A 16,625-nucleotide genomic window follows, 5' to 3' on the forward strand; every position below is an offset into this window, starting at 1 on the left:
ACTGGCGCTACTACTGGGATTATATCCCAAAGAAATACTAAAGAGCGGAAAGAGACATATATGTGCCAAAATGTTTGTGGCAGCTCTTTTTGTTGTAGCTAGAAACTGGAAGATGAGTGGATGTCCATCAGTTGGAGAATGGTTGAGTAAATTGTGGTATATGAAAGTTATGGAATATTATTGCTCGGTAAGAAATGACCAGCAGGAGGAATACAGAGAGGGTTGGAGAGACTTAAATCAACTGATGCTGAGTGAAATGAGCAGAACCAGAAGATCACTGTATACTTCAACAACAATACTGTATGAGGATGTATTCTGATGGAAGTGGAAATCTTCAACATAAAGAAGATCCAACTCACTTCCAGTTGATCAATGATGGACAGAGGTAGATACACCCAGAGAAGAAACACTGGGAGGGGAATGTAAATTGTTAGCACTAATATCTGTCTGCCCAGGTTGCATGTACCTTCGGATTCTAATGTTTATTGTGCAACAAGAAAATGATATTCACACACATGTATTGTACTTAGACTATATTGTAACACATGTAAAATGTATGGTATTGCCTGTCGTCGGGGGGAGGGAATAGAGGGAGGGGGGGTAATTTGGAAAAATGAATACAAGGGATAATATTATAAAATATATATATATATATAATAAAAATAAATAAATAAATAAAAGCAAAAAAAAAAAAAAAAAAAAAAGATTGGATGACTGGATTTCTGCTTTGGAAAAAGTTGGACAAGATGGTCTCTGAGGTCTCTTTGAAATAGGAGATTCTATAAAGATAAATCCTGCTTTAAGAAAGTTGTGACATCAACATAGGATTTTCACTCTTTTTGTTGTTTGCTTGCATTTTATTTTGTTTCTCTTTTTTTTCTTGTGTGGCACAATAATTATATAAATATGTATGCATATTTCTATCATGTTTAACATATATTGGATTGCTATCTAGGTTGAGGGTGTGGGGGAAAGGGGAGGAAATTGGAACACAAGTTTTTGCAAAGGCTAATGTTGAAAAACTGCACAAGTTTTGGAAAATAAAAAGCTTTTAAAAAATAAAATAAAAAAAAAGAAAGCTGTGACATATTGCCTACTTTCTCAATGGATGAAGGGAGAAGCTGAAGGAAAAGAAAACTGAAACTTAAAATTTTTAAAAATGTTTAAAAATTCTATAATCCTCCAAAACAAAAGAATACTGTGACTTATGTAAATAAAATACACATGTAGTATGAAACAAGAGGATAAAGGCACAGGAGAAATCCAGGCAAAAATTTAAGGATAGTCTAAGGAAGGAAAAATCACTTTTCAGGAGAGGAACCAGAGGAACAACTTGAGGAGATTCTAATGACTAATAATATACCAAATAAGTGTAATTCTTTTTCTACATGATTGTGTACTACATATCTTAATCTTAAGACAGCTCTTTCCCCACAAATCTTCTCTCTTCTTTTTTTAAAAAGTGTACATGGAATAATATGGAAACTATGCCCAAAGGACTATCAAACTGTACACACTCTTTGATCCAGCAGTGTCACTACTGAGTCTGTATCCCAAAGAGATCATAAAAGAGGGGAGAAGATCCACATGTGCAAAAATGTTTGTGGCAGTCCTTTTTGTAGCAGCAAGGACCTAGACACTGAGTGGATGTCCATCATGGAGAATGGCTGAATAAGTTATGGTATATAAATGTAACAGAATATTACTGTTCTATAAAAATGATGATCAGACTGATTTTAGAAAAGCGTGTTAAGACTTACATGAACGGATCCTGGGTGAAGTGAGAAGAACCAGAAGAACACTGTATATAGTAATAACAAGATTACAGGATGATCAACTGTGATGGACTTGGCTCTTCTTAACAATTTGGCAATTCAAAACAATTCCAATAGATTGGGGATGGAAAATGCCATCTGCATCAAGAAATAGAACTATGGAGAGATTGAATGTAGATCAAATCATAGTATTTTCACCTTTTTTGTTTGTTTTTTCTTTCTTGTTTTTCCTTTTGGTCTGATTTTTCTTGCACAACACAACAAATATGAAAATGTTTAAAAGGATTGCACATATTTAACCTATATCAGATTGCTTGCTAATTTGGGGAGATGGGAGATAAGGGAAGGAGAAAAATTTAGAGTACAAAGTCTTATAAAAATGAATGTTGATATATAACCATGTTTAACATATATTTACTTGCCATCTAGGGGAGGGGGCTGAGGAAAAAATTGGAACACAAGGTTTTACAAGGGTCAATGTTGAAAAATTATCCATGCATGTATTTTGAAAATAAAAAGCTTTAATAAATAAATAAATCCAGCCTCAGATGCTTTAAAAAAAAGAATGTTGAAAACTATGTATTTGGAAAACATGTATTGAAAAAATTAAATAATATTGAGAAAGATGCTTTAAAAAAATTCTCACCAGCAGGGTCTTCAAACACTCTCATCATCTTAGTTATCTCCTATGAACTCACCCATTAACATCCCTTTTAAAATGTGATACTATTAATTGAGCTCAATACTCTGGAAAAGGTCTCTCTGGGGCTAAGTACAGTGGATCCACCCCTTCCCTTGCTCTGGACATAATACTTTTACTAATGTAGTCTGAGACCATGTTCATTTTGGAGGCTTTCATACCATAAAACTGACTTGTTGAGCTTGTACACCACCAGAAGGCCCAGGTGTATTTGATATGAACTGTTTTCTACCAAGAATACAAGTACAACTTAAACTTATGCAATAGATATTTTGAATATAAGTTTACATGTGTGCATGAACATACATATACAAATATTTTGTCCCCCCCCCCAGACCAGTAATTTTGTTGATAAAGGGAATAAAAACCTTTTTACCAACAAAGATCAATAAATCAATTGGACTGATTGTACTAAAAGGATAAGTGAATGACCTTCTTAGAGTCAATCACATAACTAGTATATATTAAAGGAAAAATATGAATCTAGGTTTTTTTTGACTAAGGCTGAGTCTCTATCATGTTACACAGCCTCTCATTTTTCTTTGTCCTTATTTCATTTTGTCAGTTTTAGCCCTCTATTCTAGCCTGTGAACATCTTTCTGAATCTTTAAAAAACCAAACAATGTATTAGTAATCTGCCCCATTTTGAGGCCAATTTCAAGTCAGTTAACAAACACAACTTCCCATTATATTTTATATCAATAAACAAACATTTATTAAACCCCCACTATATACCATGCATTGTACAATTAGATTAACATCTAATTAGAAATGTTTATTGGACAGGTATAGTTTTGAGGCTACAAATTTAAATTTCAGATGATTTCTAAAAAAGAATCACTGAAATTATTCAGGGGTACAATGGTGCTGACCTTTATGTCAAGAGGACCTGAATACAAATCCTGCCTTCCTAGTTTATATGACATTGGACAAGTCATTTAACCCCTCATTGCCCCATGCAATTATTTAAAATTATAAATGGAAAAATGGTTGCTATAATATTCTGACAAAGTATTTCCTAACCAGAAGACCCCATAACCATTGAATTCCACTGCCCTGAACAAAAAAAAAATTAAACAAAAGGCATTAAAAGATAATGATCATCTCCATCAAAGAACTGATGAAGAAAGTGAGGTTCTTGAAGGAATACTCTCAGTGAGGACCAGTCAAGTACACAAAGGAAGAAGAAACCAGGGAAGAAAACGTCACTGTTATCATGGCAGCAAAGGGAGGAGTGGGTGTCTATGACATATTTCAGAGATGTCCAATGGAGTGAGGCCAGAAAAAGGCAATTGAATTTGCTAACTGAACTTAGAACAAGTTCAGTATCAGCATCATGGGTGGAGAATATGCTGACTTTGTAAATGTTCTAAAAGGAAGCAAGCAAGATATTAATAGGACTTAGACTACTTGAGCAATTTCAGGAATCTTATTTAATATAGAATGTTGATATGTTTTAGAAAAAAATTATGAAATCTCTTTCAATGGAATAGGGAGAAAAATATCAATTCTGGTCATGTAGGAAACTCAATTTCTTGTCCCTTGTGATTCTATCCCAACATATTACAGCATCTTTATTTTGACACCTCCTTAAAAACTTCAGTGGCTTTCAATTTTCTACAATACAGTCTCTGTGTGAATTGTTATACTAATTGATGTGGTATTCAAGGTCCTCCCCAAATCAACTTCAATCTACTCTAACTGCATTCCCATTCTTCCTCAATGTGAACAAATTCCAGAATAAGAGACATGAGATAGAAAAGTGATGTGATAACACTCAATTTGGCCTCTGAGCACCTCTTCATATTCTAGCTATGTAGCTTATATGAGGAAGATCCCAAAGCAAAGATCTCACCACACTATTACCTTGTTCAAGATGCCGCTTTTATTTCTAGGAAAAATACAAATTCCTTTTTGACACTTAAAGCTCTTGGCAATCTGACTCCAACTTACTTTCCAGAATTATTTCACATCATGCTTCAGCCAAATGGCCAATTTACTATTTCCTATATAAAAAAATCTTCCCTCTGTGCCCTTACAAAGTTTGCTCATCATATCGGCAACACACTTTTCACCCCTCTTTCTTAAAACCTTCTTCTGCTCCCTTCAATGTTCAAATTAAGTATCATTTCTTTCAAAAGGCTTTTCCTAATTCTTCTAGTTGTGACTTCCCTTCCCAACTACTCTGCACTTATTTATTTATAGACTATATTTTCTTTTGAATAAAGGTTCTATATTCTTCTCAATAGAATAAAAGTTCCTCGAGGGACTCTCTGGCTTTTGTCTTTGCATCCCCAGAATCTATGGATATATCACATACCCCCCACCCCTACATAGTACAGTGTCTGGCACAAAGAGAAGACATTTAGAATACTTGTATGAATGATTGAGTAGGCAGTGTGATCTGAAACAAATAACTCCACCTCTCTGGGTTCCAATTTTCTCAACTACAGATTTAGGACAAATTATCTTTTAAGTCTTGTCTAGTTTTAAATCTACAATCCTATGATTGATGAACAAGATATCTTTGCAAAAAACTTGAGGGGAAAAGTCTACAGTAGATAGTCAAAACTTTTGGTACTTATTCTCTAGATAGTATAAGTCCAAATAACAAAATGATATCAAAGAGAGTCTAGAAAATTTAATAAAATATTTATTATGGGCAGAACATTGGGGTGGGTGCAAAAATGGCCTTCCCTCTATGAAGGGTATATAGTGAGAAAGGATGTGGGGGGATAGTTATAATACAAAATCATACAAGGTATATGCCCAAGAATGGTAACAAGCACATTCCTCTGTGAGGTCTGGGAAGGCAAATTTCTAAGGAAGAAACATTTGAGCTTAGCGACAGGTAAAGGACAGATCATATCAGATATAGAACAGCTTTTAAGTAAAGATATGTTTGGGGCATGGAACAAAGTACAATTTGGCCAAAGCATGGCATGAAGAAGAGTGCTATTCAATAAGTCTAGAAAGGCAGGTGCTCAACTATAAGGACTTTCAATGTTAGATAATGAATTTGCACTTTCAGTGGAGCCATTAATAGCTTTGAGTAGTAGTTGTCATAATTAGATCTTTGCTTAAGAAATATTAATAAACCATTAATAATGGAAATTAGAATACTGCAGAGATGCTTTTAAATTTTGAAGTTATCAAGCAGCATATCTATGCTCCTCCTTCCTATTTCTCAGTATAGAAAAGAGTTCAGAGTAAGGGAGAAAAGATAGCAGGAATCCCTGAAGAGGAAGAAAGTTCCTCTCCTTGACATTCCTTTTCGAGTCAATGATGCCACTACCTTTGCAATGTCTCTTAATTTAACCAATGTACCCATAAAAAGTAACCCATTAGTACCAATATAGCACCCATATCACTGGAACTATTGTTGTTTCAACAGTCTCTGACCCAGTTTCTGACTCTAGACTGCTAGGTTGTCAGCCTGGGTCACTGTAAAGATGGTTCCCACTTCTTTTATAATAATAAGGGAGGTGTATCTTCTAAGAGGATTTGGTTTTCCATATAAGTGGGAAACAATGAAAAAGGTGCAAAATGTGGCCCCAACCTACCTGTTTCCAGTCTTATTTCCTGATACCCTATAGTGAAAGAAACATGTACTTGCAGTCAGGAGACCTCAGTCTGAATACTGTCAGATATTTACTGAGTGACCATGGCAAGTCCCTTTACCTCTGCACCTGTAAAAAGGAAATAACAGTACTTACACTATCAGATCATCTATTGATAGTTATGAATTAACCAATTAACTAGTATTTTTTATTTCCCTACTATGTGCCCGGAAGTTCGCTCAGTTCTGAGGAGTTAAAATTTTTAAAAATTAAACAATCCCTCTCCTCAAGGAGCCTATATATTGAGGGGAGAAAACATGTATATACACATAAATATGTGTATGCAGAATAAATACAAGGTAGTTAGGAGGAAAGGTACTAGTAAATGGCAGACAGGGGCTAAGTCTTAGAGGAAGAGAGAGGATTCTATGAGGCAGATATAAAGAGGAAAGGCATTCCAGATATAGGGGACAATAAATTAAAGGATAGATGAATGGTGATATCTTTAAAAGAATTAGGGAAGTCTGGGACAGATATGTTTAGAGAAGATCATGAATTTTGTTTTATAAGTTAGTGTGAGATATCTGTAAAAGATGACATTATATGTGTAAAGTGCTTTACAAACCTTAAAGCATTTTTTTTAAATGCTAGGTATAATCATTATGGCCCCAGGATATCCAGTTTGAAATATCCTACTAGACACTGGCACTTGGTGCTATAGAACTAAATTTCAGGGAAGAGGTAGAAGTTGATGAAGTACAGAGCCTCCCATTAGTAAGCTAAGAGATATGGATAAAGGGTTGACAAAGAAAACAGAAACATCTCTGATCAAGTTGGCTGAATAAAAAGAAGCAGAAGAGCCAAATTTCCTCACATGTAATCCAAAAAGGATAAAACAAAAGAGAACAAATCCAAATGATAATTTAAAAAGAAATACTTGTATCCAGCCTGTTGCTAATGGAGCCACATCCAGAAGGCTACATATAGGCTAAAGAGATGGCCAGTCAGAGGATTCTGGTGAGGAAGATTTAGGGAGCTTTAGACAAGAAATCCATGAGAGATCCAACATACCCCAGAAATGAAGGAGAAAAGGGCTTAAACAAGCAAGTTCCAAAGCAAAGTGGCAAAGCTCAGAGAAGTCATAATCAGTCTACAACCGTCTACAACCATCAATGGCTCTGAAGGTCTGTAACTCTGACTTGAACAGCCCCTGACAGCCTTGAAGAGATCAGATCTCTATACTCAGAAAATACTGGTGAACTTGGGATCTACCACCACTTCTCAATAATAGCAACTGGAATAAAGCAACTGGAAGGGAATGTAAAAATGAAGTTTTATATTCTAGCAGGATTCCCAAGTGAAATCCTAATTTTTTTAAATGGTTTTGTTTAGGCATTTGGGATTAAGTGATTTACCCTGCGTCACACAGCTAGGAAGTCTTAAATGTATGAATTCAAATTTGAACTCAGGTCCTTCTGACTTCAGGGTTGGAGCTCTACTCACTGCGCCACCTAGCTGCCCCCGAAATCCTAATGTTTTCAAAGGTTACATAGGGAGTTAAATACTCAAAAAGAGGGCCTAGGGTTGGTCTTATTCTGTCTTGATATTAACTGAAGAAAATCAAGGGAAGAAGAAAAAAAAAAAAAAAAAAGGTAAACTACTGTAGGAAAGAAAGTAGGAAGAAAGAATCAGAGATAGGCAATAGAATGCTATTTGCAAAGAACAGAGAACAAGCTAGTTTGGCTGGACAGTAAAGTATAAGAAGGGGAATAATTTTTAAGGAAAGTAGAACTCTAGGTTGAAGGCACTTAGCAAAGAGCTTTTAAAGCTAGAGAAAAATTTATATTTCACTATACACTTGAAACATAGATACCCACAAAGTTAAAATAAGGGGCCAGAACAGAATTTAGGGTAATCATCATGATCTCAAACAAAAATATAGTAAAAATAGGCATGATTAAAAGGGAGAAACAGGGAAAATGATTTATGCTTAGAGGCATTATAGAAAATGAATTAGTATCAATACTTTGTATATATGTAGACAGGATCAAGAAAATTAATCAATTTGCATGGGGAAAGAGATAATAAAATTATAATTGGGGATATCAGTATACCTCTTCTAGACTTAGGCTAAATCTTACAAGAAGAATTACAAATTAGATATGAATAAGTACACAATACATAGTAGTAAATTACCATAGTTTGATAATCTAGTGTTTGATAAATACAAGGATTCAAACTTCTGGGACAAGAACTCTCTATTTGGCAAAAACTGCTGAGAAAATTGAAAAGCAGTTTGGCAGAAACTAAGGATAGACCAATATCTCACAAATACCAAGATGAAATCAAAATGGGCACATGATTTAGACATAAAAAGTGATGCCACAAGCAAACAATGGAAATATAAAATAGTTTACCTGTCAGATCTATGATTAAGAAAAGGATTTATGACAAAACAACGTAGAGAATATTGTGGGATGAAAAATGGATAATTTTGATTACATTAAATTAAAATTTTTTTGCAAAAACAAAGCCAATACAACCATGATTAAAAGAAAAACAGAAAACTAGGGGGAGAAATTTTACAGCAAGTTCATGACTCAAACCTACAGAGTAGAACTGAGTCAAGTTTATAAGACTACAAGTCATTCTCCTTGAGAAATGGACAAATGATATGAACAGGAAGTTTTTAGAAGAAGAAATCAAAGCTATCTAGAGTCATGAAAATGTGCTACTGACTAGAGAAATACAAATGAAAACAACTCATACCCATCAGATTGGCTAATATGACAGAATAGGAAAATGAAAAATATTGGAGGGATGTGGAAAAATAGAGTTGTGAACTAATTCAACCATTCTGGAAATTCATTTGAAACTATGTGCATGCCTTTTGACCCAGCAATAATAGCACTACTAGGTCTGTCTTCTAAAGAGATTAAAAAAAAAAAAAAAAAAAAAAAAAGGAAAAGGACCTAAATGTACACAAATAATTATAGCAGCTTTTTGTGGTGGCAAAGAACTAAAAATTGAGGGGATACCCATCAATTGGAGAATGGTTAAACAAGTTGTGGTATATGAAGATAATAGAATACTATTGTATTATAAGAAATGATGTGTAGGATGCTTTCAAAAAAAATCTAGAAAGACTTACATAAAGACTAATGCAAAATGAAGGGAACAGAATCAGAATATTGTACACGTTAACAACAATATTGTATGATGATTATCTGTGAATGACTTAGCTATTTTCAGGAATACAATGAGCTAAGACAATTCTGAAGAATTCATGATTAAAAATGCTTTCTAACTCCAAAGAACTAATGGAAGCTGAATACAGGTTGAAGCATACTTTTAAAAATTATATGATTGGGGAGAAATGTGTTTTTTCTTTTACTACACAACTAACATTAGTAAATGTTCTGCATGACTACATATGTATAGCCTATATTAAATCACTTGTCTTCTCAATAGATGGGAAGAAGGGGAAAAAATAGAACTTTTTTTTTTTATTAATGTTAAAATTATTTATATGTAACTGGGAAAAAAGAATAAAAAGAAAATGATGAGATAACACAGCAATATGTGTTATAACAGGGATATGGCCAAAGTATTCTTTAGGGGAAAATTAGTATTACTAAATATTTTCATTAGTAAAGAGACTTAATGAAAATATAATTGAAATAACTTGAAAATAAAATTTTAAAACTACCCAATAAACGCCAAAAACAAGTTTTTTTAAAAAAAGGAAAAAACTAAAATAGCTAACTAGTTAGCTAAACTGATTTAAAAGAAGAAAACCAAAACAGGGATATAAAAAATAAAGATAATTCACACCAAATCAAAGAGAAATAAAGATTATCAGAAATTATTTTGCCAAATTAAAATGCCCAGATTAACAAATAAAAATACTGATTTAAATAACTTGATTTCATAAAAACTAAATAAACCATATATAAATCCAAAAAAAAAAACAAAACCAAAACCAGTTTATAAATTGTCAAATATCTGAAAAATAAAACATATTATGTAAACTGTTTCCAAAAGTTTTTTTAAAAAGGCTCTATTTAATTCCTTCTGTGATACAAATATGATTTTGATACCTAAACTAGTAACAGAGCAGAGAAAGAAAGCTAAATATGCCTAGCAAATGCTATTGTTCAGTAGTTTGTCTTGTCTGACACTTTGTTACCCCATTTAGGGTTTTCTTGGCAAAAATACTTGAATGGTTTTGCTATTTCCTTCTCTCTAGCTCATTTGACAGACTAGGGATTGGGGTAAACAAAGTTAAGTGACTTACCTAAAGTCACACAGCTAATTAAGAGGTCAAATTTGAACTCTTAAAGATGTCTTCCTGACTCTAGACCCAGCATTCTATCCATTGTGTCCCCCAGCTTCCATTAATGAATACTGATGTTATAATATCAAATATTAGCAAATGAGTTACAACATATTAAAAAAATTTCATATCATGAGAATGGATTTATATTATAAATGTAAGTAGGCTGCTTTAATATGAAACTCTGAACAATAATATCATGTTAGAAAGAAAATTACATTACATTGCCAAAAATTTTTTTTTTATAAAATACATTCCATTCTTGTTAAAAATGCTTAACAGTATAGGAATAATGGACTTTTCTTTAATGACAAATAGTGCCCATATAAAACCAATATTTCAAATTGTTGGAATACACAGGAGCTGTTGGAAGACACAGGAGCCAGTGGCTGCTGAAGATCCAACCCAGACCTGCAGAATGGATCTCCTCTTGTGAGAGGATGATACCAAGAGATTGTGAGGCAGTTGCTGCTCTCTAACCTCCATGACTGAGAGGCCTAGGCATTGTCTGATTTTTCTCCTCTTATATGGTGCCTGAACATGGGTATAAGAAATATAAGAATTACAAGAACCACCACTAGCGTTCCCCAAGCTGTTTGTGGGAAGGACCCTTCCAGAGTTCCTTCAGTAACCTGCCGGGAAGGAAAGGAAGAAGAGCCCAGGTAAGACTTTTTTAGTTGGGGTAATTAAATGGGCCAACACATCAAAGTGCTGAGCCAGGAGACTGATGAGAGACTTAAATGCCTGATCTGACCATAGTCTTCTTCTCCTTTTGAAAGTTTGCTTCCATGATAAGATCAACACCTGCTACAACCATCCAGAGTGCTGTTTGTATTCTTCAGTGTGCAGACATGCTGTGTGGGGAAATAGCAAAAAACAAAAAATGGGGAATTGTTAAGGGACAGGTCAATTCTCCAAGAGCCTCCACAACTGTGAATTGTAACATCTGAAGGAGTTGTAAGGCAGCCTTTGCTGACACAGGTGTTGCAGACTGGGAATGAGATAAATTGGAGGCAGAGGGAAGAGGAAAGAGGAGAGACAACGAAAAGGCCTCTCATTGAAGAGGCCAGAGAACAGCAACTGCCTCTCAGTCTCCTTGTATCATCCCCTCACAAGAGGAGATCCATTCTGCAGGTCTGGAGTGGATCTCCAGAAGCCACTGTCAGCTGGCTCCTGTGTATTCCAATAGCTCCCATGTATTTCAACATCAAATCACCAAAAATTAATAAGATGCAAAAATGAAAACTCCAAGTTTCATGTATTGGACTACCTGCCATCTAGGGGAAGGGGTGGGGAAAAGGAGAAATTTAAGAACAGAAGGTTGTACAAGGGTCAATGTTGAAAAAAATTAACGATGCATGTTTTGTAAATAAAAAGCTATAATAAAAAAAAAAACCTCCTAGTTTCTCACATTTATCAGATTGGCAAAAACAGGAAGATGAATTTTATTGGAAATACTGTTGGTAGAGTTGTGATTTATCCAGTCTTTCTAAAAGCAATTTGGAACTATATCCCAAAAGTCAATAAACTAACCCTTTTTGTCTCAGTAAAACTATCCAACATTATGAATAAAAAAGTCACAGAAGATCTATTTGTGTAACAAAGTATTATATGTTATTGTAGAGTTGTATCTGATTTTGTGACCCCATCTGGAGTTTTCCTCCCATTTCCTTCATTTAATAGATGAGAAAACTCAGGCAAAGGGGCCAGATCTGAACTCAGGTCTTCTTGATGCAAAGCCCAGTGCTCTATCAACTGCACCATTTAAATGCGTTACCATAAATTAAGAGGGTGTCTATCAATTGGGGAATGAATATGATGGAATAGTACAAGTAAAAAATAATGAAATATATGGCTTCAGGGAAAACTGGGAAGAAATTTGAACAATGAAATGACCAAACCTTGTACTTTAAGAAACTGTTAATATATTGTCCATTTCCTGACTGAAAAAGGTAATGGTCTCAAAGTGCTAGATTAAATATATATTTTAGGACAAGGCTATTGTATTTATTTTGCATGTCACACTTTTATTATAATTTTGTTTTTTCTTTGTTTTCAACTGGGAAGCTGGAGGAAGGAGGAGGCTAGCAATCAAAATAGGGGGAGGGTGAAGAAGGGTCACTGAATCATTTAAAATGTACAAAGCAAACAGAAGTTTGGGAGGAAACATAGATGAGCAGGACAGTCCTGAAAATAACAGTGAATTTATTATATGCTTAACAGGAAAAGCAGGCTGTATGTAATAGAAATTCACAATTTCTTTTCTTCTCCCTTTTTCTATATGGAAATGCTCAGTCTATTTGGTGTTTAAGTTCTGAATTTTTAAAACCAAATTTTAACTCTCAGACAACTGAGAAGTCAAATAATAGAAGAACCAAAAGAAATGATGAACTGGAAAGAATTGCAAGAAATAATGAAGAATGAGATTATTACATATATAGTCTAGAGATGGTAAAGGAGGAAGGCAATTTGGAACTTAAAAATGTAATTTTAAAAAAAGCACATGTAGTTGGTTTTGGAAAGCAGAAAGTTTGCCTCATCAAAGACTAAAAGGAAAAGAATAAGAAATTATATTATTGGGTATCTATGAAGGGAGAGGAGGAAATTAATGAAAAATGTTGTGTTTCTTAGGGAATTAAGAGGTGACATACTCAGCTGAAATGGTGGAAGAGGTCTGGGAGGCTTGAAAAGACTCAAAGCTCTTAGTAAGCACCTACTCTATCAATGTACTATCATGTTTATTTGATCCTCACAAGTATCATGGATGGCAGGAACTATTATCCCTATTTTACAGTTAAAGAAACTGAAGCAGGAGAGGTTAATGATTTGCCTAGGGCTACATATCTAAGTGTCTAAGGGCAGAAGCCCACTTAGCTATGTCTATGTACAAACAAGATATATTCAAGGAAAACTGGAGATGCTTTTATGAATGAAGTTAGGAAAAGCTTCTTACAGAACATAAAACTTTTAGTGTTGCCTGAGAGAATCCAGGGGTAGCGGCAAAAAGGAAGAGAGTTTCAAACATTGGGGACACCCAGTGAAAAGGCAATGAATTGGAAGGTCAAGTAAGTAACAGCAAGGAAGTCACAGTGACTGGATGGGGGCGTGGAGGGGCAAGCAGAGGAGTGATGTGTAGGAAAACTGGAAAGGCAGGAGACCAGGTTATAGATGGAATTAAAGTCAATTTTGTGTTTTAACTTGGAAGTTAGACAGAGGCAGCCGAATTCATCGGATATGAGTGTTAATATAGTCAATTTGGGAAGATTTGTATTAGTGTTTGCGGGTAGTGAAATAGGAAATCAATAGGCAAAGAGTAAGAGAAATGCCTTCCTTACGGTGAAGGGATAATAAAAGGTTGAAGAAACTATTGTAAATGTAAAAGTGCTATATAAATGTGACCTATTTTTTTGTGTGATTCCATGTTCAGATCAAACTCCTGAATATCTTTCTAGCTCTTCCCCAAATATGTTACTCCTACTTTCTCAAACTTTGCTTTCTTCTCTGAAATGCCCTACTTTTTTTTCCCTATGTATATTCTGTCTATTCTTAAATTTAAATCTAGGTAAAGTTCCAGGCAGCTTTCATAATAATTCATTTATACAATTTAAAGTTTTACAAAGTGTTTTCATTACACCTTACTGCCTCCTTCCTCAATTTTCTTTTGTCCTTACTTTATTTGTATTTGTCTTTGAGAAAGGAATTGGGTTGGGTTTTCTTCCTTCAAAACTCCCAATTCCCAACAAGACAACATGCATATAATAGGCCTTTAAGGAATTTTAGGCAGATTTACACTTTACCCCATAATGTCTAGGGGTATGCTGTGGTGGTGGTATCTAGGGGGTGATTGGATTTAGTATCAGGGCCAAAGTTTAAATCCCATCTCTGCCACTACTTATACATGTTTAATACCTTAAACTTTCTGAGTGACCATTTCCTTATGTGGAAAGCAAGGTATTTGGATTAGAACTCAAGATCTAGTCTAGGGCTTAAAACTCTTTCCCCTTGTGACCTCTTTTCTCCTTAAAAAAAATTTTACCTCAATCTGTCTTGAATCTGAGTCAAAGTGTTTCTGGCAGTGTTTTGTGCATGTGCTTACATAGCTTGCAGGGATGTCCCTTGATACCACAGGCAAATATGGCCAAAAATGTCTTTTATTCATTATGGGTTTAATTTTGAATCTGGTCACTGCATTCAGAAACCTTTTACTATTACCAGACTTTTCCTAGCCCCAAATTCAGTTATGTGACTCTACTGTGGGGTGGAGATGCAGTTTAAGTTTTGGTGTAGGCCAGGGTTCTTAATCTGGGGTTCACAGGCTTGAAGGGGTCTGTGGATAGATTTCAAGGTGTCCTTAACATATTTCAAGCTTCATTTCAACATAAATGTTTTCCTTTATAATCTTTTGTTTTATTTTGGCATTTAAAACATTCTGAGGTGCCAGTCCATTGATTTCAACAGACTATCCAAAGGGCACACACACACAAAGAACCCTTGGACCAGAGGGCAGTAATGGACTGGGGAATCTGGACCTCCCACTAGCCAAATGACTCTGGACAAGAGGGTCATGTAATTGGTTTGGAGCAACCCTACATCTGCCCTGAATTCCCTAAAACAGCCAACTTGCCCGCTTGGTCTATGAAAAAGTGTGGAGCACACAATCTAGTGGAAGTTCAACGACTTAATATGGCTTCAAATGTTAAAAACTGCTATATGCCATCTACTTAGATACTTATCTCAGACTTTCCCAAAATAAAGTTCCGTCCTCATTTTGCAGATGAGCACAGACCAGAAAGCTGACCAAAGTCAACGATGGAATTAATACCCAGGTTTCGCTGGATTTCAAACGCGGTGCTTTTCTCTCTATAGTAGTAGGGGGTTTTGACCTGGGGTTCCATCGACTCCTAAGGAAACTTTTGGGTAAATTTCCAGGAGTCTATAAAGTTGGAACAAAAAACAAAACCTCTAACTGAAACTTAGCATTTCGTTCCATTTAAAAACGTTATACTGAGACGGGGTTCCTAAACTAGCAAGAAGACTGCGCAGGGGTGTGGGGCACACAAAAGCCGGAGGCCTCCCTAACCCCACCATACTGCCCCACCAAGTCTTTCCGGACATACGACTCATTTCTGCTAGGGCTCTACTACTGTGATTCAGCGCCTGGCCGTAGTAGAGAGGGGGGCACCGCTACCCAACCCCCCAGATTTACTATGGGGTATCGGGGGCAAAAGACCACAAGGAAGCTCAAGTGACCAAGGCTGTCGGGGGCTGACTAAGGAGGCATCTGGGAGACGTGAAATCAAGGGGACGGTGGGGGAGGAATGATAACCCCCGGAACCAGGAGAAGCAAGGGAGGTGTCTGGGGAGGGGCATCCCGGGATGGTCACGCAGCCTCCACCCCTCACCCGCCTCCCTCGGGCCCGGACTCACCCACCGCAGGGAAAGGAAAAGACACCCCCACACGGAGACCGCGGGCCTCCGCAACCGCCCACCCGGAAGAGACGCGTCCCGACCCCCGACCCGCCCCACGGGTGACAGGGGACCTCGGTGGGGTCGCTCTAGGACGGCTGGAGGTCCCCGCGACTCGGTGGATAGCGGGTTCGAACTCTAGTGGGCAAAAAAGGGTCGGCTGGGGAGGGGGGATACTCCCTCTCCCATCCAAGGCTGTGAGGATGGTAACGTCGTCAACGTTGCTAGGGACAGGAGAGAGGGGACTCGGGAGACCTCGGACCCTGGCATATCCGGGCGGGGTCCGAAAGTAACGAGGCCATCCCAGCGACTTTCATCCCCGCCCTTACTACGGTTCCCTCCACAAAGATGGCGGTTGCGACCTGTCTTTCCCCCTCATCTGCCCCCAGTAGACATGGTCTCCCCGAGTCTTCTCCCTGCCCCCCCCCACGTGGCTGCTGCGCTTCCGCCTTGTTCCCCGTCACACAGTGTCCGCGCTCCCGGCTTTCTAGCTCCTTCGCACCCGCACCCCAGCCCTGCCTTCCTGTCTGCCGCTCTCCACTGACACAGCCGGCATAGTAGTTTTGTTGCGCGGCCACAGACCGGGCCATAGTGTTACCGCGCTTCTCACTTCCGCCCCCCACTGACACGGCTGACCACAGATAGTCTCCAACAAGCCTTCTTACCCTCCCGCTTCTAACCCTCTTTACTCAAGACGTAGGACGTGGCGGCCACGCCCACTCCCCTCCCCGGGCGCTATCGGCCGGGACACAATTTGTTCCGTAGTTTGTTAAGGGCGCCTCTCCTCG

General features: G+C 37.0%; 2 protein-coding genes across 3 annotated transcripts in view; both read right to left on the bottom strand.

Moving 5' to 3' along the window:
- Positions 1-16,162, bottom strand: part of LOC141539123 (uncharacterized) — a 92,635-nt gene extending 76,473 nt beyond the window's left edge. The window contains exons 1-2 of one of the 2 annotated variants that reach the window (XM_074261469.1): positions 15,799-15,853; positions 6,039-6,164 (exon numbers count right to left, since the gene is read on the bottom strand). The gene's annotated coding sequence lies outside the window, so the exon portion shown is untranslated. Of the gene's footprint in view, positions 1-6,038; positions 6,165-15,798 lie in introns of both variants that reach the window. The other variant, XM_074261477.1, reaches the window with a different exon arrangement.
- Positions 1-16,625, bottom strand: part of LOC141539236 (uncharacterized) — a 61,316-nt gene that overhangs the window by 12,098 nt on the left and 32,593 nt on the right. The window lies entirely within an intron of this gene.

Source organism: Sminthopsis crassicaudata, chromosome 1 (assembly GCF_048593235.1).
Source record: "Sminthopsis crassicaudata isolate SCR6 chromosome 1, ASM4859323v1, whole genome shotgun sequence".
In the NCBI taxonomy this organism is placed as follows: domain Eukaryota; kingdom Metazoa; phylum Chordata; class Mammalia; order Dasyuromorphia; family Dasyuridae; genus Sminthopsis; species Sminthopsis crassicaudata.